Below are 22,600 nucleotides of genomic sequence, written 5' to 3'. Positions count from 1 at the left end.
AAAGTACATGCAATCAATTTAGAGAGAAAGCAGCTAGGCTGGGAACCTGAATAGCAGGGTCCCAGCCAGACTAAAGTCGAAAAACAGTGAAACACCAGCAAAAAGTGGGGGTAACCATGTGAAGCAGAACCTACTCTCTTACACAAATCCCCCAAACACAGGGACATTAAACTAACCTTGACCAGTTGAGTCTTCATGTTCTAAGTGGAAATATCTGGAGAGTCCATCTGCATTGGCATGGTTATTCCCAGGTCTATGTTCCACTGTATAGTCCATCCCCTGCAGGGAAATGGACCACCTGAGCAGTTTGGGGTTTTCACCCTTCATCTGTTTTAGCCATAAGAGGGGCTTATGGTCTGTTTGAACAATGAAGTGAGTATCAAATAATTATGACCTCAGCTTCTTGAGAGCCCAAACCACAGCAAAGGCCTCCCTCTCAATGGCTGACCAAAATTTCTTTCTGGGGGTCAACCTTCTGTTTACGGAAGCTACTGGTTGATCTTGACCTTCATCATTCAACTGTGACAGTACAGCCCCTACCCCCAACTCAGTTGCATCTCTTTGGACAATGAACTTTTTGGAGTAATCAGGACTTTGCAGAATGGGAGCAGTGCACATGGCCTGCTTCAGGTCATCAAATGCCTTTTGACAGCTAGCTGTCCACTGAACGTTTTTGGGGATTTTCTTAGAGGTTAAATCATTCAGGACTGTCACTATTGACAAATCTTCTGTAGTACCCAGTCAGGCCTAAGAAGGCTCTCACCTGAGTATGGGTAGTTGGAGCAACCCAGTCCATTATGGTCTGGATTTTGTTCTGCAATGGTTGAACCTGGCCTTCACTTACAAGGTGGCCCAGGTGCACAACCTGACTCTGCCCTTTCTGACACTTAGTAGCCTTGATAGTTATGCCTGCTTTTTGCTGGGCCTCCAAAACATTCCTCAGGTGGACCAGGTGATCCTTTCAGGTGGGTCTAGAGACAGCAATATCATCTAGATATGCTGGACTATAGTCTTCCAGGCATGTAAGGACTTGATTCACCAACCTTTGAAAAGTGACAGGTGCATTCTTCAAACCAAAGGGCATCACCACAAATTGATAGTGCCCACTAGGGCTGGAAAATGCTGTCTTTGGCTTTGCATCATCAGCTAGTCTGATCTGCCAGTAGCCAGCTGTCAAGTCAAATGTGCTTAGAAACTTGGCTGAGGCCAAAGTATCTATTAGCTCAGCTGCCCATGAGATGGGATGGGCATCAGTCTAAGTGACTGCATTGAGACCCCTGTAGTACACACAAAACATCATCTCTATCTTGCCATCTTTGGTGTGAGCTTTAGGTACCAGGACTACTGGACTAGCCCAAGGGCTACCTGAGGGTTCAATGACTCCTAAATACAACATCTTCTGAACTTCTGTCCTATCAAAATATGTTTTAAGTCTTTTGACATGAAGTACCCTGTGGGGACTACTAAGGGTTCCAAGGTCTAACAAGTAGGTGACCTCCCCTTGCTGTTCAACAATTGTATGGAGGCCACTCCATTTTTCCTGGAGGGCTGCTGGGGCCACAGGCTCCAACACCCACACTTTCTGTCCTGGCTGGTAAACAGTCAGTACAGCATTTTGGTCATGCCAGGCCTTTTGCAATTCCTGGCTAGCCTCAAGGTTTTTAGTTGCCTATTACATGTATTCAGCCATCCTGGAGTGGAGACCAAGTACGTAGAACACTATGTCCTCTTTAGGTGGTTTGAGAGGTAACTCCCATCCCTCCTTCACCAGACGCAAAGGACGACCCCTAACAGGATTGCCAAACACAAGTTCAAAAGGGCTGGAACCAACCCCCTTTTGTGGCACCTCCCTGTAGGCAAACAAGAGGCAGGGCAAAAGGATGTCCCATCTACGCCTAAGCTTTTCTGGGAGACCATTGATCATGCCCTTTAAGGTTTTGTTGAATCTTTCAACTAAACCATTGCATTGTGGGTGACAAAAGAGGTCCTACATAGGATAGAGAGAGACTATGATGAGATTAGGGAGTATAGAACATCTTATAACTTAGCAAGAAAAAATCGAAAGAAAGAATTAAAAAAACAGATATGGACGTCTCTTCATGATGCATCACTTAGTAAAGATTGTACCCTGTTATGGCGGGCAGTGAATGCGCCATTTTTCAAACCTAAAGATGTTGCGTTGATCTCAATTGCAATAGATGAACAGGCATGGGTACTCTATTTTTCAAAGGTCTATAGCACACAGGGACATGATGAAATCACCTCTGATTTTTAAACTCCACAGGTTGAAAACACCATTACTTTTACCCCAATTGAACTAGAAATCTTCCTTGATGAGGTGACCAAGGCAATAATTTCCAGTAGTGGTGGCAAGGCCCCTGGACCAGATGGCCTTCCCATCGACTTATTTAAAACCGCCCCTTTACAATGGTCACCTCTGATAACCAGGGTATTCCATGCAAGTTGTGCTAAGGGTTTTCTAAAAACATGGGTAGAGACTGTTACCGGCATGCTATTATCCGATATCTCTACTCGATTCCTTGATGAAAGTTGTCCTGAACAAATTACAAACCTGGGCGGATGATAATAACATAATAAGTGATGTGCAATATGGTTTTAGACAAGAACTAGGGACAATTGAACAAACTCTGAATTTAAATATTTTAATCGGGAAGTACACACATGCAAAGGGTGGGAAACTCTATGTGGCATTTGTAGATTTAACAGCCACCTTTGATTGTGTGATACACAATAACCTGTGGAGCATACTCACAAATTTAAAAGTTGACCCGGTACTGATCCAGTTTTTAAAACAATTGTATTCTGGGGCCACTGCTAAGGTGCGCAATGGTACGAACGGGGAATGTACTGCACCATTCTCTGTGGATAGGGGGTGCGGCAAGGATGTGTTCTTGCGCCATTCCTTTTTAATCTTTATACTAATGCCTTGGAGCAGTAGATCGAAGGAACGGCACAGAATCCTCCGTATGTCACTAAACGGCCTATGGTCGCCCTCCTGCATGCTGATGACGCTGTCCTAATGGCCCGTACGCAATTAGGTTTGCAGAAAGCACTCTCAACCTACTCTTGCTTCGTGGATAATCTAGGCCTGAAACAAAACGCTAAAAAAACTTTTGTGATGACCTGCTGGCGAGGGAGAATTAAATGTAACAGCCTCCCCTTGGGGTTAAAAGAGTAGATTCCACCAACACTTTTACTTACCTTGGAGTACTATTCACTAATACGGGCTCTTGGGGCCCAGCGGTGAAAAGCAGGAGCTTCTTATTTATGAAGGAGACTGCCGCCCTTGTTAATTTCTCCAAGAAAATGGGGAAAAGGCCCCTCGGTATACTCCTTAAAATCTTTCAGGCCAAATGTTTAAGCATTGCAATATACAGGGCTGGAGTGTGGGGCTTCCATGATGTGTCTATGATTCAACGTGTAGAAAATGCATTCTTAAGATTTATTCTGGCTGTACCAGCGAGCTCCCTGGTTTTTAACTGTCATAGCGAGTTAGGCATCCCCTACGTTTCTGATATTATAAAAATGCAACCCGTGCTGCTATGGCACCGTGTATGGACATCAAGCAGCGTGCGTTTTTATACCTACAATTTCTAGATAGTACATTACTAGTATGTGCGATGACTGTTTTCTTGAAAAATATTATGAGAATCAGAAAAAGTGTCAACGCATAATGTCTATTTGTGACTAAAGTCTGGAATGCACCATCTTGTAGGCTAACTTACCTCCACCTGAAGGCACTTTTACACCTTGGGATAGACAATGTTATTTAACTAATGTACATATCAAACTTTTTTTTTCTTTTATCAGTTTTTATCTATGTTTGTGCTTTCATGATTTTATGTGCAGTTCAAACACTGCACATAGACCCCCGTGGGTCCCCTGTGTCCCCACCTTGGGTGGTTCCTTGGGGTCCCAGAGACTCTACAGGCTCAAGGCCTTATGTCTAATTAAGTTGTGGTTCTTATACCACTATTTTTGTATATGGTTTGGCTCGTCCTTAGGGCCTGATGTGTATTTGTGCTTTTTAATGTCATATTTAAAGATTTACTTATGTATTTTGACCTCTAGCCTCATAAAGAGTCTAGGAGGGTGTGTTTAGAAATAAATACATATATTATATATATATACCTGGTGTGGTTGTCTTTCATGTAGCCATTCGAGAGATTATAGACTGGTAAAACAAGCTGCTTTATATTCCTTCAAGACTTAGCCTGAAGACTGCTCTCCAAAGCTACCACCAGGATAGCTTTCAATAAAAGTTGTCTTTAACCTAGGGGTTGTTTGGACTGGTACAGGGTGCCCACTATAACTGGTGGACAGGATATACCGCGAGCATCCGTTAGCTTCTATGGGGAAAGTCGCGTTTAGATTTTAAAAGATTAGGGACACTTAGAAATGAGTCAGGACCAAACTCTTTGGGACTTAGGAAGTTCTAGGGCCAACACCCATGGAAGCACTGGAGTACTCGTGTTACCTCAGCCGGGGAGGCCGGGTGCATAGATGTCAAATGGTGTCGGGTCGCATCGTCGATTTCAATGGGAGCTGGTAAAGAAGTGATGCTGCTGGGAAGATGCAAAGTGTATGAAGAGATTCAAGCCTGGGTCAAAGTTGAGAAGAACCTGAAAGCAGAGGGGACAGAGTCTGGGTCACTTGCCAGTGACCAGGAGGACGATAGGTGAATGCCCACCTAAGTCGGGTGATTTCAGGTGAAGAAGGTGAAGCTTGACTCTTCAGCCATGAGGACCAGGAGGCATTGAGGATGACCAGGAGCTCGATTCAAGCAGTGCCACGAAGGGTGTCGAGTGCTGCAGCGTTGGTGCCCGGATTGGACACAACAAGCCTTGGCAACAGCAACCCACGCAGAAAGATGCTTTGGTGCAGACCAGTAAGGTCTGCAGGACTCACCACTAGGTTGGGAGTCAGGGCATGTATGGAGCAAGCAGGGAAGCCCAAGGAAAATCAAAGTTGCCTTCACATGGACCCACCAGTCTATAGACCAGGCATCTCAAAGAAGCCTTGAGAGGAAACACAAAATTGCAGCCTATGGGTCACTCTTGGTGACTAGGCTGACAACACAAAATTGCAGCCTATGGGTCACTCTTGGTGACTAAGCTGACAATCTTCGGTGGATTCTCTGCTTGAGGAGGGGGCTACAAGTAACCCCAAGCATGACTTCAAGAGACATCGAGAAGTTAATGCTCTTGCAAAAGTACATGGTGACCAGGAGTTCCAGTTCCATGCTACTCACGAGGGCTGCGGGTTTCCGCTTTGCTGGAAACTTGGGTCGGCCTACACGATGTCTGGAAATATTCTTCCTGGGCTGCAAATACTTCGGAAATGCAGACCGGCAAAATGCTTTGTTGGTGCCTGCCAAGCAGGGCAGTCACTCATTGACCCCAAGGGAGATTTCGTCATTCCTCTAGTCTTTAGTAGAGCAAGAAATTTCCAGGATTCAGCTTCAGAGTTTCATCCAGGGATATCTAAAGTTCTGGTTACAGGGGTTCCTTACTAAGGAAGGGGTTGGACTAGCTCTGGGAACCCACCCATCAGAGGGTTTGGAAAGAAGGGTGACTACACCCTTTTCCTTTGTCAAGTTTCACGCCAGAGCAGGGGCTGGAAGCTCCTGAGCCGGTTAGAGCTGGACTATGCACAGGGACACCAAATTTGCCCCCAGTGTAGGACTTCAAAGCACTCAGAGAATGCTCCCACCCAGCCCCAATACACATAAGCCTGTCTGGGAGGTGGTTACACCTCCCTGTGACAGGAAACCTATTGTCCAGCCCTCCCCTGCCAGAGTTTCAGTCAGCAGCAGGAGGCCAGACCCGTCTCTGTTGCTGCAGCATCCATTTTGTGATGCCAGGGCTCTATAAGTTTCTAACGGATGTATCAGGACATGTCTCTCCCTCTAAAAGGGCGGGATCATATTCTCACATCAGGACTTGATGTGAGGGTATGATTCCAAGGTGTTTGACACCAAACACGACATGTTTCCGTGCAGCCAGTCCAAAGTTAGCATTAACCATTTTAGATATAATGCACTTAAGAGTATATGGTCAGGCTGCACTATCGACAACCCCGGAGAAGAGATTCTGAAGACTGCAGAGGGGCTCAGCTCATGCCTGGGCACCCTCTCACATATAACCAAGCACCCTGCCTTCAGGATTGATAAGGCCTGCAATAGGGTTGACTGATAGGTTTCTATGTACAGTATGAAGTGAGATATAGTGAACATCTACCTCAGTAAGGGGTGCATGCACCACCTTACCCAGGCTGCAGTAGCAGACCTGTGGTGTCATTTTGGAGGGCTTCCCAGGGGTTGCCCAACACATGCTTCAGCCCCTGGTAGGCCTCTGCAGTACCTATGCCCTGGGTACATAGTTTACCATATACTCGGGACTCACAAGGGTACTCCAGAATCCAATCTGGAGTGTACCTAAAGTACATGCAATCAATTTAGAGATGAAGCAGTTAGGCTGGGGCCCTGAATAGCAGGGTCCCAGCCTGACTGAAGTCGAAAAACAGGGGAACACCAGCAAAAAGTGTCGGTAACCATGTGAAGCAGATCCTACTGTCCTACACATTAGATAACTTATATTAGCAGGGAAACTTGGGAAGCGTACTACTCTTCTTACTTCTGGTGTTGTTTGTCTAGTTGAGATGAGAAGATTTCACTTAGCTTGTTTATTTTCTTTTACTGTTTCAGGATCCTGTTTTGTGGCTATGATGCAAGAAAGATTGTGGTAAGAGTTTTCTTATTTATTCACTTTTGAGTTGGTTATATTTATTCTCCCCTTTATCTATTGTACTCACGGTGTATGGACCGCTCTTTTGATCTTTTCAGTTTCATTTTTAATGTGCTGCTTTAAACCTTCTTTTCACTGAATTACCGATTGAGCTCTTCACAAGTTGTAGCATTGAGGAAACAATAGGATTCTCCTGAACTCTATTTCTGTTGTTTTTATTTTAAATGAAGTTACTCGATGACAGTTCTAATTTTATTTTGTCTCGGCTAGTTTGTGCTTTCACCCTATTTAACTGGAGCTTGAAATTTCTTTTACTAAGTGAATTCCAACTACGCGGCGCGTTGACAGGTAGCACCCAAGTTAGTTGGCTTCTTTAACCTTGCTGACAAAAAACAGATGGTTAAGCCTCTTTCACACGCGGTAAAGCATTCACGGTGAAAAGAACATTTCCGGGCTAACTTCCATTAATCAAGCGTTTTAACTTCCTTGACTATATCGCAAGTTTACAAAAATAAAAGCACTTGGGAATTCTTTGAGGATTGCTATTATTTTAACGTTCAATTTCTGCAGTGACATACATTTGATTCTTTTTAAATACACTGACCTTATTTCACAATGTATGTGTATTCGGACTAAACTAAACTCGATTTTTAAAAGCAACTCCTCTAACTGACTTTCACGATGCCTCAGGAACAGGTGTTCTCTCAGAAATTTCTTCAGTGAAGTGCGCTGTGGAATGTTGAAGCACACTTCACCTGACTTTCATTATTTCAAAAGACTAGACTGCTAAACAGCAATATTCTGTAGCAGTGTTAGAATTTTGGCAGCCATGTTACAGTTTCTGTGGTGTCAACTAGCGCTCCATCTAAGGGGATTAACTGTCTTCAGCTGAGTTTGTGAGGGGAAATAGTAGCCAGAGTGAGATGGTATGGAGGAAACCTCCCGTGAACCCTGATAAACACACAGTCTCCTTGTCCCCCAGTGCCTCAGAGGAGACTAGCACATAGGTGACTCCACCTGAAAAGTGTGAGTTAACAGGTACTTCTGCCCCTGTTCCAGCAGTTTATTTGGCTTGAAGGATGCGCACCCTCTGTCTGAGAACTCCAAAACATACTCCTGGAAGGTAGATTATCTTGCCCAAATTTGTTCTGATCTCTTTAACAGGGATATGTCGGATTTTCCCCTGCAATGTGCCAATATGCGCTCTATCCAACCTGCTTGTCACTGGGAATCGCTTGGTGTGACTGCCGGACATCTGCTACGCTGGTTTCCAATTGGTCACTCCTGAGATTGGCTTACCAAGATGGTGAAACCCAAGGTTAATAATCCACTGTCCATTGTTGACAGGACCCTTGAAAGCCTCCATTATCTTGAATCAAGCCTTCAAATTCACTCTACACTGTATGACAAGGTGCTTGAGGCTATCATGGACACCAAAACCTCCCCGGAGTCCAGCATTTTTATGGTCTCTCTAGATTTAAATTTGAGCTGAGAACCGCAAATTAGCAGACAGAGTGGGTGAAAAGAGTCAGGCCTGACTACATTGAGACCAACAGTGCAGTACCTACAGGAATGGTGAACACAGAAATAAGAGGGGCGCATATACAGAGACATCTAAAACATAATTCTAGGATTAATCCAAGTAACAAAGAGAAGAAAAACGATGACAGAGGTACATTTTTCAAATATTGTCTTCAATCCTTTTATTCATAGTATGAGTTTGTTCAGGCAAATAATGCAACTCAGCCAACACTTCCACCCTTCCAGGCTTCTTCAGGGCTGTAGACATAACAAAATAACAAAATCACCACAATGTACAAAATCAAAAAAGTAAAAGAGAAGCAATGCCATACAATAACACATGTACAAAACATGTAAAACACAAGTCTGTATTCTCGAATAGATCTCAAATCACAAAATTATTGACAAATACAAGGACAAGAGATGATAATTCTCTACACTAGACACGACTAACACTCAACCATGAATATATATAAATATTTATTACATAAAAAATGTCAAGCTACAAGCTTATATTAAAATCCCCATCGTAAAACCAGTAATAAAGATCAGCAGAAAGAATAAGAATTTAGACAAAAGAAATAACTTACAAAAATAAAAGTAAAATAATAGAACAGAGGAGCAAGAGTAAAGGAAAGACCAATCAGTGAAAAGAGAAAGACAAGACAAATACTCAACCAAAAAGGAGAAGAGAAAAGAATAAGAGGAAATACCCTGCTAACATTTACGGCAAGCATATGAATGCACCATCAACACATAGTGCCCCGAGTTAATGATGCCTCGTGGTTTAACAAGTCAAGTAAAGCAACTATCGCAAGTATGTAAAACCTCACACAGGATATTAATTTATCAAACCATAATGTTACTGCTCACACATATTATGGCAGCACAAACCCGTAATCAAAGAAAGGTGGTCAACCAAAATGGCAATCAGCCTTGTGATATAAAAACAAGCGTTCTAATTTGCAGCTAATAAAGTACATCTTAGGATTTATACCTATCTAATCATAGTCCAGAGAGTGTGATCTAGTACCTAGTAACTAACCAGTCAATCGCAGTCAAACTAGGACAGTCGAACATCGCGATTAAAGTCTGAAAAGACAGCATTGAAATTGATACCCAACTAGTAATAGTCCAATGAGTGCTACTGGGTATTAACCCAAGCATTAGAACTAAGGCTTCATGTGGAATTTTCATGTGTTTCTAAAAAAATATAAATACACCAAACAGATATTGACTACAGTAAGTAAATGCTAAGAAGCACCAAAAGGTATGCGTTTCTCAAAAAACGCCACACCTACAGATCTAGTGCAACTAATCTTCAAAGTAAGGAACACGTAGATGAAGTCACAAAACATTAAAACATGCTCACATATACCGCAATCATTCCATTTTATCTACAGAAGGGAAGGGGGTGCAACCTCTACCATTCATCTGTGATACAAACATTTAAAATACAGCCACACAGAGACACAGACAAGCTACTGTCCACCATCGCATGTGTTTAGACGAGAAAGATGGGACAAAGTCCCTGCTCCATAACAAATGAAGAACCTACAAACCCATGTGCATCAAGCAGAGACAGATACATATACCTGGTGCAGCCTATCTCATACGGTCAGGTAGAAAAGTAGCATCGTCGAGGTTTAGGATTTAATAAAATCAAAAACCAAAGCGCATACTGTTTCGTGCTAGAAAACAGGGCTGTAATGTAAACACAAGTAAGAAGAACACACGTGCTTAGTATTGTTACCCAACATTAACCATGTTTGAAAAATACTTTTTGTGATACTTAACAGAACACGTACACTTGGTAATGTTTACTACTTTCGGATATTAATTTTGTGCTGCTAAACCGAGCCTCTACATGAGCCTGTATCGCAAGTTGAGTAAAAAGCGCACACTTATAACAGGTTACTGTTCCTTATTCACCCCATTTGTACTAACCTAAACATAGTAGACAAAGTTTAACTGCCGCGTTCTTTTCAAAGTAGAGTAAACTGCCATGCCGGATGGGGAGGACTTTAAATAACGAGTAACCAGCGACGTCAGGCGATGTACGTACGCAGCATCGCGCAATAACAACAATCCACACACACTGTTATTGACTTAGCAGAAAAGGTCACTTTATTAAGACAGGTAAACAGAAATACGCTTCCTCAAAGCAAACATAGATATATCAAAATTCTACATTGTCATTATGCTTTAAAAACATTTATCATAAATGTAACCAAAAATAATCCCAACAAGACTTTTCAGAAATACCCCATGTGCTGCACAAACACATCATATCCTTTACCTCCTCTTATTTTTCCCAACAAGGTTCCCGTCCACCCTCCCCCACCCCAGAGGGAAGGATAAGCCTGCTCCAGACTATCCAAATCGCCACAAAAAGCACTGAATTAAAAGAACGACTTAGTGAGTGGAAGAACTGCTACCTGTCCTAACATGACATATAAAAATGTTTATTTTTTTTTTAAATACATATGCATACTACAGGAAACAACTCTAAAAAGGAGTGGGTCACATACAAACTATGCTTACACAAATCCCCTCAGCGATGAAAAAAACACCAAAAGACCCTCTATAAATAACCTACCCTCAAGCCCTGCCCCTTACCTACCTACACCTATTGCGCTGCGTGGATTGTTCCACTTTGTGAAAAACCCCAATGGAACACCAGCTCACGCCGAAGGTCCCCCTGGACAACCATTGAGCCACACAGACATGACATTCGGCGCAACAAGACTGCACCACCAATCTATCTCATAGCGTACATTGTACGGAGTGTCCTCAAATAAAAAGAAACATTTAAGTCACAGCAATGTGCCAATAAATTAAATGAAATAGCAACAGTACACGCAAAAGAGGATTACATAGTTATTCCTGTGTCTGTAGTGGCTAAGCGTCTACAGAATTTCTGCAGACACCTCAAAAATACATAATTTTGTGTCGAACATAAAAACCATATCATTGTTCTGAACTCCTTTTTGGAATGTCATCATAAATTTCTCATTAGGCAGAACATCAAGCATACCATCACTCTTATACAGTATATGGCAGTGGTGCAAAGGATAAAAACCTACTGTTTATTTAAACTGGTGATATTGCCAGGGCAATGAATAAGTAAGAACAACATCATCAAGGGGACAGATAATAGATAGAGCAAGAGCAAGAGGGCTCAAAGCCGCACCAATATCTAGTGTTCAAAATTGCTTCCCATTTGTTGATATCACCACAATAAAATATCTGACCTCACAGTTTGTTCCATTTAACATTGCCATAATATAGGCAATAAGATTTAACTAACTGCTATCCTTGGTCCAGAAAGTAAACAGCAGACATAGTTTAAAGCTGTCATTATAAAACACGGTAAAAAATCATAGGAAGTGATTTGTGTCCAAAATGAGTACATCTCAATCTACAGATCCATTTAGCTTCCAGTTGGTGTAGAAGGCGTTCCCTGTCACCTCCCCTCTAAATGTTTGGTAGGTGGCCAATTGCATGGAACTTAAAATTGGACCTATTCTTAGCTGAATCACACACAAGGCACACTAACGCATACGAGGTATCCTCGTTAACGCATGCTTTACTGTGTTCCTGAATGCACGTTTTTAGGAGACGAGCAGTACTACCCACATAGATTTTCCTACATACACAGACGCACACATAAATTACATATTGTGTTAAGCTATTTATGTAATGTCTTAGATTAAGTCCTCCTTATGTTAGATTCAAACGTCTTTGTGATCTTTCCTAAGTGACAAATGTTACACCCGCCACATGGGAAAAAACCTAAAGGACGGGCATGCCAGGTGTCTTGCACCTTCTTTTTTGGCCGTGTATAGCTCGCGCACACTACCTCTCTAATAGTTCTGCACCTTCTGTACACAATGCTTGGGTTATTCTGGAGAAGATTACCTACTCCAGGTACCCCCTTGAGCAATACCACTGTTTTTTAAGAATCTTAAACATCTCTTGATTCAGAGTGTAGTTTGTGGTAATGAATGATAAACGTTCCTTGTTAGATCCCTTTTTTGGTAGTAATATTTCAGGACGTTTTAAGATACTTGCTCTATCCACTGCTTGTGAAGGCACAGAATCTTTGTATCCAAGGTGTTTGAGTCATTGTATTAGCTGATGACTATGATCTATATACTCTGTGTCTTCACTGCAGATTCACTTAATGCAAACCAATTCCCCATAGGAGATTGCTTTCGTAGTACTAGGGGATGCAAAATTTGGAAATGCAGCAGGCTATTGACAGCTGTCTCTTTCCTGAATAAAGTACTCTGTGAGGTGTTTTTCTGATTATATAGCAGCAGATCCAAAAACTGAATCGTGACTTGGGACATTGTCATGGTGAACCTCACATTAAATGGATTACTGTTCAGGTAAAAATATGATTTGAAGGTAATTTCTGTTCCTGACCATATGATGAAAATATCATCAATGAAACGCCCCAAAAATTGATGGACTTAGTCCAGGGTGCAGCTGCTGGGGCCCAGGCGTCTACTAGTTCCACCCACCCCATAAATAAATTAGCATATGCTGGGACAAATTTAGACCCTATCATGGTCCCTTGGAGTTGTCGGAACCAAGTGTCATCATAGAGAAAAAAGTTGTTATTGAGGACTAAAGAGATCATGTCCAGTAACATCTTACAATGATCATATTGGCTTGCTCTACGGGATGATAGAAAGTGTTCTGTTGCTCTACAGCCATATTCTTCTCTTATGTAAGTATAAAGAGACTACATGTCTAATGTAACGAGCCACAATGACTCGACCCGTTTGAGATCATCTAGTTTGTTAAGCAGATCAGTGGTATCTCTAATGTAAGTCAGAAGATTGCATACCATAGATTGAAGAAAAGAGTCTACAAACTGAGCCATCGGTTCTGTAAGGGAACCTATACCGGAGATGATTGGCCGACCGGGTGGAAATTTCTGGAAAAACTTATAATTATGGATACCTTTGATGTTCCACTTGTAAGAATCTAAATTATGCCTCAGACAGGAGACAAATCTCCTTCCAATGATTGAGATTATCATTGAAAACAATGGAGACAGTGGGGTAAGGATTCACAATCCGTTTTTTGTAGCAGACTGTGATATAAAGTTACCTGTGTATCTCTGACGCATAATCTTTTCTGTTTGTCAGGACAATGTTGCCCCCTTTGTCTGCTTCTTGTAGTACAAATTCATTGTTGTTGCTAATCTTAGCCAGGGAGAGAATGGCTAAAACCTAATGAAGAGGAGGCTGCTAACCTACATCGCACAGTGGCAGACGCAGAGGGCTAGCCAAGACACAAATGCTTAAAAGGTCCTAGCATGAAATTATTCCGTGAAGAATGCCTGGTGAAGTCAGTTCTCAAAGATAAGGCACCATAATTCTGCATTGAGTGGGCACATCTAACACTGGGCTGCCCACTCGGCACCCCACCACAGCCAATCATAGCTCATTTCCTGAATTATCGTGATAGTGACCTGCTGCTGAAATGGTTTTGCATTATGGGCCCTTGGCGCTATGAAAACTTAACAATCATGGGATTTCCTGATTTTAACTATGGAGGTACAGCACCACCAGAGCTCTTTCTCTAAAATTAAGAAAAATCTCCCAAAATTTAAATATGCCCTTCTGTTTTCAGCGAAACTCAGTGTGATAGATGGCAAAATGATCAACATATTCCACTCATCAGAAGATCCATGGACCTGGCTTTATGCTAAGGATCTGGTTTGCACTCCACCTGAGGACTAGAATGCTGCAGACTGTCTGGTGCCCAAATCCAGGAGGCACAAATGCAGATCCCTCAAGACAAAAGCAACAACGTACGAGTCAGCGGTGGTATTGAAGGCCTTCTTCCATAGCATGAACTCCTATGCACCTCTGGGGTGTGGCACCACGGCCAGGGCGACTGACTCCGGAATCTGGGGATCACGGTTCGATCCGGCAGCAGATTAGCCCAGCACCAAGTGACTCTGGGCAATAACTTGCTTAATCTTCCCGATGGCCCCCAGCGCCTAGAGACCATTACGGGTGATTGTTCATGCTTTACAAACGTGGATATTATATTACTATTATTATTATTATTATTATTATATTATTATTATTATTATCATATTATATTCGGCTCTGACCACCTATTGGAGTTGGGATCAGACTCAGGTGGCTCACTTTGATCAACAGCTGTGGTTTATCAGGGCCTGACAGTCACCCATTGATCAACAGATGACATATACGCTGTCCTCTGTCCCCTGGGATGACCTACCAGGTGTGGTAGGATTTCTCTTGGGTTTGATACCCTTAAAGGTAAGCAGTACTGTCTTGGTGGTTGGATGGCCTACCACTCAACATGGGCCTATAGCATGGACACAAGGTGATGTTGAGACTGGACCTGCACCGCAGTGACACGTTCCACCAGTGTTCCTACCTAAAGTTTAAAAGCTGCTTTTTTTCTCACACTGTGTTTGCTTCACAGTTATGGTTTCTTGGACAGGCTCTGATGGAGCATCTGGTTTTTTGTTGATATTGTTTTAAAAATGCTCTGGTTATGCCTACCAATAGATTTATTATTCATATGCATGCCTCTCGGGAGCACCTGACTACACATGGGGGTCTTACCAGGAGCAACTAAATGCCAGTCGGATGAACATGAAGTTCTCACATCCATCACAGCTGACCTTGCTACTGAAATCCATGGCTGGGGTGTCACTTGACACTCATATCTGGCAGTATCATGTCATTAACTGAAATTTGCGTGGTATGGGCACTCCAACCAAGAGGTATCGCACCAATGCACACCTTAAATTTAGCCACATACACATTGCAATGCTTTAGGAGACGTATCTCACCACCAAAATTGAAGAGACAGGTGGACGGCACATCCACTTTTACTTTCATCCGTGGGGCTCTTATCGGGATCAGACTTGGGTGTCACCCTTGCCAGAGGCAAGAAGAGGGTTGACACTGAGGGACACTACATGATCCTAGAAGGATACCTAAATGGAGGTCCCCTCACACTGGTAGCGATCTATGCCCACAATACAAACCAAGCAGGATTCCTCAATACACTCAAACTGGTGCTCTTTAAGGACTCAGGCCCCTGAGGCTGCGGGGAGGTGATTTTAAGTGTGTGCCAGATGTGAGCCTTGACCGGTTCACTCCCTGTGCACAGCTGCCTGCAATGGCACCACACAGCACTTTTATCACATGCTCATATGGATGCACAAGAATTATGTATGGAGAGTATTACTCACATTGGAGCACAAATACTCCTACTATTCCCAGGTCTGTCGTTGCACATGCGCAGGAATATCTAACTGTCCATGCATCTGTTTTTAGTCTGTAACTATCAGGTTGTTTCTACCAGAGTCAGCAACTGCTAGCTCCTCCTATACTATTTACGGTGCATTTCTGTATGACCATCTATGTATGTAACTCTTCTCATGTATGCTTGCATCGTCCTTTTCCTGAGCCCCTGTGTGGGTATAAAAGACCCATGGTTCTTCTACTCTGGGTGCTACCTTCATTCAGCACCACAGGGTGCTGGGTGAATGTGGTTCCACCTCCTGAGGTTTAATAAACTATGTATTTTCTATTTCAGATTCTGTGCCAACTTCTTTCTAATAGTCTGAGGACTCTGTGCAGAGAAGGGCGAACCCCTTGCACTGGTAGGCCTAGCTGAGGCCTATTTTCTACAATTGGCGCCCAATGTGGGGCTCATCGGTGACTCGGATGCCCAAAGGATTGGTCGCGACGAAGGATTGGAATCTCGCTCTGGACGTGATCACTGCCCGATAAGACCAGAGTCTTGGCATCCACGGCGACTTTTCCTTTCTTTCTGATCTGACCATCCAGGTGGCACCGGTCCTCGACTGAGATCTCTTCTGTTGATTCACCGTGCAGTGACCATTTGGTCGATTTTAGAACTTGGCAGGATGAATCTGAACACCAAGTGATTGGTAAGTGTCTGCGGCGCTTGCTGTTGGTTTTGATGCCTGTGATTGGTAAGGTAGTTTAGTAACGCTTACTGTGGCTATGAGTATGGTATATTTTGTGTTGGCCAACTTGGTTTGTTTTGACATATGTGACTTGCAATTCACATAGGCAGGTAATGAGGAGAATTTTCTCTAACTGAATTGATTTGAACGGCACATCGTACTAAAGGTACCTTAAGTGCTACTTTGATTATAATATTGCATATTCTGCACTATTTTTTGGCATATCTGTCTTTAGCACACTTCAAAAGATGTGTTGCCTTTGGAATGGTACCAAAATGAAACTTGATGAAGCACAACTGGCCCCCCCTCGGAGGGGACGCCTAATAGGGATATGTATATTAAGTATGGTCTTTCTTCTATAATGTACAGCGCATTATGGAATAAAAATACTTGTAAGTGGTGACTAGTACCCCGAGGAACTAAATATGTACATAAAAGGATCCTGGTCTGTGCACTTAGTAACATTCATAAGTGATGAGATGCAGAGCGTTTTTTTTTGGTGTTCTGCCAGCCAAATCTGGTGAATATGACTTGCAACTAGTATTTACAAATGGTTTGGTTTAAGTACAGTCTGTGGGCTGTCTTTTGTTTCTGTCTTAAGTGTTGATCTGTGGGTTAAATGTGTGTTTACATGTTATGGTGTGGTAAATTGTGTTTTGGATGTTGCTAGCACTGGAAAAAGTGTGTGATTGAATGACTGTGAATATGTGAAAGAATTCTGAGAAGTGAAATTGTTAAGGAGTAAATTTAATTTGGTCTCATCACCATCAATAAGTCGCAAAAGGAAATTGAGAGGGGTGTAGCAAGAGAAAGAGCAACCCCTGTGATTTGATGACACCCTTAATGTACAAAAGTATTAATGAAGAGTAATTAGGGACCCGTTAAAAGTTTAGCTTGGAAAAATTGTGGGTATTTCGAATTTGCAAATTGTTCCTATGCAGCTTTGTGTTCTTGGTGGTTCAGTGAGCCAATGTGCTGGGTCCACAGGGTTGTAGGTTCTAATTTAAGCTGAACCTGCTAAATCTGAGAATTGAACCTAAATTTATGACCCTTGAAAAGAAATTGTATATTAAAATAAATGTTTCCATAGGGCAAATTATTGCAGTTTAGATAACATTAGGAAGGCTTTTTGTCTTTGACAGCTTCAGGGCTGTGCAAGGCAGATTTTGACCTTGCAGCTTGTAAGGTGGGGGCTAAAAATAGAGGAGTGAACCAGGAGGTGAAATCACTGCTTAGAAAGCTTCACTGACATGAAAATGTGTAATGCTTGCAGCAGGACAGCCTTGGAGAAAGGTGGGGGCTAGGAGCACTCGCTGTGGCCCGGTTCTGCGCTGAGGTTTAGCTTCTCTGATGAGACAGGGCAGCTGAGGAACGAAACCCAAGGAGCCTTCCTCTGCCCTATTTTGTGCAAAGACCAGTTAGACTTTCCATAGAAAACTGTTTTTTTTTTTTTTTTAAACTGTTGCATTAATCCTACACAAAAAGTAAAATGATGCTCTTGCTTGAAATTTTAAGGGCTATATGCCTATATAAAAACGATTTTCCAATTGAGAATTAATTTTCTCAGTGGAAATTGTGGCGCAAAATTAACATGGATTATCGGATAAGAGTTTTACCTTTAGAAAGTTAAAATTAAGATGACCTGTGTAAAGAGAAAAACGAAATTGTGTGTTTTACAATAGACTAAATTCAGATACAAAATGTCACAGCATTTATCTTTTGTATAGGGTATTCAAAGGCATTCACATTATACAGCACGACAGATTTGTGTTGGCTTGAAGGGTTGACTTGCAAGGCGTGTGAATTTCGACACCTTTACGTGTTAAACAGCTGTGTCAACAAGACCATTTCTATTTCGGACTCCGGCTACAGAGAATAGTTGAAGTCAAAAACACGGAGTAAAATTCTGCATTTCAGACTGCTGTTTCCAAAGTTAGAAATGTAGTTTCATTATTTTTGCAGATTGACAGTAGGGATTTCTTTTCTTAATGCCTTTTTTTTAAAATAAGGATAAGAGTGGTTTTTGATGTTCAATAATAATGGCTGTCCTTCATTTAAAAGTGGCGCAGACTTAAGATGTTTCAAGATAAGCTTCTGTGCTTAGGGCTAAGAATTAATGTGTTTCAATATAATAGGCAAGGGATGCAGCTCGCTTTTCATATGTAGACTCATCAAAATGATTAGAATATATTTTGATTATATAAAAAAAAAAATGTTATTTCAAATAGGTGCAAAAACAAATTCGTTTTTTACTATTTATAATGCCTAATAATGATACTGTGACCTCCTAGCATCCAAATTGCATTTAAGCCGTGCTATACAGCAATAGGGGGTCAATTACATGTGAAAATGTCACTTTACCCAGGCGTACAAAACTCATTTTTATAAGGGTATACATTATACATTTTTGATGCCACATCTCTGGGATATGTAGAGGACATTCTGGGGATGACTATTATGCAAAAACATTGTAGGATGTTAATTTTTAAGTGCCCTGAAAATCAAAGTCGAAATTGGGTTAAAATTCACTATTTAAATGAGTTTTCTCCAGTCAGATCAGTTTTTAAACTGCCTTACGCCCCAGTAAATGCACATATGTAAGCATAGACCATCTATACTGCTAGACAAACCCTTGGCACACTGCTTATACATATCAATGTACAAAAATTGGCAGAAGTTATTAAGCTTACCTCTGAAATTGCTGGTAGACACACAGAGCGGGTTTTGCTGCTCTGTCTTCGGTCTTTAGGGTCACTTTGACTTGGAAGCACCACATGAAAACCTTGCATGCATGCTGGGGAACAGCTGCATAGGTTATAGGTCAAAGTCCTACATTTAGAAGCCTGTAGGGCTCAGCACAACGTTGCTTTGACATTTCGACATTTGAAAGACGAAATGGCAGGGGAAGAAAGAGGTTTTTGCTTACCCTTTTTTTTTTTGGTAAAAGCAAGTTTTTGTGTGCACTCAATGCACATAGTATATGTGACCTCTCTTTAAAGGACAATGGCTCTGCCATATATATATAGTATAAATGTTTTTAGGGTTGAATTCAGGAAGCAATGGGATTCAGTTTGACTTCATGCGGTCTCATGTTGCACTAGTACATTTGCTAAAGGAATATGTTCTTTGGCTAGCTGAAATGTGCTATTTCGCTCCTCAGAGTTTGTTTATGCCCAGTTGCTACAAATTGGGGTTGATTGTGTTGACAGAATGAAACCTGGTACAGGTTTCTTACCGTCAAAACTGGGGAGTGGAGGCTAGCTCCTCTACAAATTAAGGGTAGGCAAATTTATGTGTTCTCTCTCTTTTTCTTACTTTTTTTTGAGCCTGTCTTAACTGTCTGTGAAATAACCATGAGACATTAAATTGGCTATTCAGTAATACTGTTTTAAACATTATTAGCATTAATAAAACGAATAAATATATTTTTCTATGTTACTACCCATCCTCTCTGATGGAATTATGAGAGGATGAGTAGTCTAGGTTGCTGTTTCCTTATTTGATCTTTAAGGGGAACTAGCTGTGGGTAGTTTTTGTTTGAAAATTCTCAGGTGACAACACCACTATTGTTTGTTATTCTCATGCTACATACAGTTTTGCAAGGGCATTGCTAGTTTTATTAGCTAGTCTGTGTAAATAAACTGACAGTCCTTACTAGAACTAATGTTGCATAGTTTGGATTGTGAAAATGTAGAATGCAGGGAAGAGGTCTATGTGATCCTTAGCAAACATTTTTGAGGAAAATATTGTTTTACAGGAGTCTGTTAGTCACAAGATGTTCCGCTGGAGAACATGTACCCATTATGTTGAAGTTTTTAGTTCTGTATGTAATAGGAATCCCTGTTAAATTAGCAGTGTTAGATTTTCCTGTTGCTCCTATAACATGAGAGCATGGTCCTGAGTATACAATATAGGTGCTTTAATTAAGAAAAATCATTTTAGAAGTGTCTGCAGTCCTGTACAAATAATGCAATGTTTAGGAGTAAAACGTGTATAACATTTCCTTTTTCTTGAGGGTCTTTAGAAATGAACACAGACTTCCTTGACTGCTTGGCATTGGGTGACGTATTACTCTTGTCAGTTCACTAAAGAGTTTTTATACTTGCCAATAGGTCCAGACTGTTGTTTTATTTACTCTCACATATATGAAAGTGGTTCCAGGGTGCCTTGTTAATATATGGGGCGTCCCTGGACTAGGAAGTATTCTGAGACTATCCTCTCTGTTGATAGATTATTTTTGTGCCTTGTCTAAAGACCTTTTGTTCTGTCCACCAATAGATATTTGCTGCTTTACAACCATTGCCAGAGGGGCGCGTACATCAGATCCAGCTTGAGGAGTCAGCACCAGTCCAGCTTGAAGTCAAAGTGAAGGTAACCTGCACAGGCACTGCTGGCAACCAGGACCTCAGTGAAGGTAGAAGGCCGGAAGCATTGTGATGAGCGTACCCCTGCTACTATCTTGGGCGAAAGACGGGGTCACAAATCAGAAAGGAGAAATCGTGGATCAAGCTTTTGATGCCCAGCTGAGAGTCACAGACCGACCAGGAAGGGAAGAAGGTTTTTGCTTGAGGTAACCCCCTTTGAAACAAGGGTTGCTTCAGAGATCCTAGCATCAGGCCTCTGAATCCTGGTCCCAAAGTGGCTGTAAAGGAGATACCTGGGCACACTGAATGCAATCCATGGCCCCAACGAAAGAGCAGTGTGCCAGCAGAGCAATACAGGAGTTAGGGAAGGACTTGAGTTCAGGGTACAGGTGCTGTGTCTCTGGTGCCTGTTAGATTGAAATGAAGAAAACTGGTGCACTACCTGAGACACTGGACAGGATCGCTGAGCGCATTTGCCCTGGTGGGTGATTGCCCTATCCTGAAAGAAGAAACTTTTCCCTTGAAACTAGGCCATGATTCCTGAGTTGCGAGTTGTGCAGCTCCACCGTGGGAACAACAAGAGCCTGCCTGTGAGGCTCAAACGGACACAGGGAGAAGACTCCCCTCTGGTTGGTTGTACAGCGGCTTTAATTTCCCAAGGACTTCTTTTTCTTTTTGTTGAAAATGTACCCCATTGATCGTCCCATTTTTGAGGAGGAGCAACCCTTTGCAGCTCTTCGTCCTAATTCTCATGGTCCTCCTGGTCCCCTGGATCCAGGATCATTTTTGTAAATAATATGTCTGACTGCTTTAATGTTTGTATTGGGTATAATGATAGATACTCTAGCCCTCATAAAGGAAACACTGGAAAAGTCTAGCGAAAATGTTTTTATTAGATATGTACTGTTGGATACTTTGATATTGAAATTGATGGTAACTGAAATGCATGGGAACCTTGAAAATGTTTTTACTGGATGGTTCTAGGATTTGCTAAGGACTAGAAAGCTAATAATTCTGTTTCTGATAATAGTAATTACTCTCTCCTGCTATCTGTATGACCCAATTCTCTGTTCCCTTTGTACTTCTGTTTATACCTCATACATACCCGCTTAACAATATTTAGAATGAGAAATGCCCACCTAGCAATGAATTAGGAAATTTATGAAAAGAAAAAAAAAATGTGTTATTAAAAATTAATATGCATATTTTTCATTTTTCCTACTGGATTATGGGAGATGTCTTCAGCTAACGCTAAAAGGGTCGTCTGTCGTAAATTGGCTGCGATTAAATTAGCGTTAGCAGAATCCATCTGGTATTTACAGGCTATCCTGTACATTTTGTGGAATCCATTTTGTATTTCTGGCAGCCATTTTGTCTTCCCTTGTGCTCTGTTTAAAGGACTGGCTATACTTAGACTCTGCTACCCTGCACATGCGCAGGAATATCTAACTGTCCATGCATCTGTTTTTAGTCTGTAACTATCAGGTTGTTTCTACCAGAGTCAGCAACTGCTAGCTCCTCCTATACTATTTACGGTGCATTTCTGTATGACCATCTATGTATGTAACTCTTCTCATGTATGCTTGCATCGTCCTTTTCCTGAGCCCCTGTGTGGGTATAAAAGACCCATGGTTCTTCTACTCTGGGTGCTACCTTCATTCAGCACCACAGGGTGCTGGGTGAATGTGGTTCCACCTCCTGAGGTTTAATAAACTATGTATTTTCTATTTCAGATTCTGTGCCAACTTCTTTCTAATAGTCTGAGGACTCTGTGCAGAGAAGGGCGAACCCCTTGCACTGGTAGGCCTAGCTGAGGCCTATTTTCTACAGGTCCATGATGTACACACTAGGATAGACCTCTTCCTATGTACCGATCGGCTCTGCGGTCAGCTCGCCTGGGTAGAAAACTCAAGATACACCCTATCAGTTCATTGTCCCCTGTTGCT

General features: G+C 42.0%; 1 long non-coding RNA gene across 1 annotated transcript; it reads left to right on the top strand.

Annotated features, from left to right (window-relative positions):
• Nucleotides 1-16,257: 16,257 nt before the first annotated feature.
• Nucleotides 16,258-22,381, top strand: LOC146829776 (uncharacterized). The gene is made up of 2 exons (XR_014962297.1): nt 16,258-17,476; nt 17,584-22,381. It is a non-coding gene; the product is annotated as an uncharacterized LOC146829776 (long non-coding RNA).
• The last annotated feature ends 219 nt before the right edge of the window (nt 22,382-22,600 follow it).

Source organism: Triturus cristatus, chromosome 5_2 (genome assembly GCF_964204655.1).
Source record: "Triturus cristatus chromosome 5_2, aTriCri1.1, whole genome shotgun sequence".
Classification (NCBI taxonomy): domain Eukaryota; kingdom Metazoa; phylum Chordata; class Amphibia; order Caudata; family Salamandridae; genus Triturus; species Triturus cristatus.
This window is presented reverse-complemented; position numbering and strand designations above follow the sequence as displayed.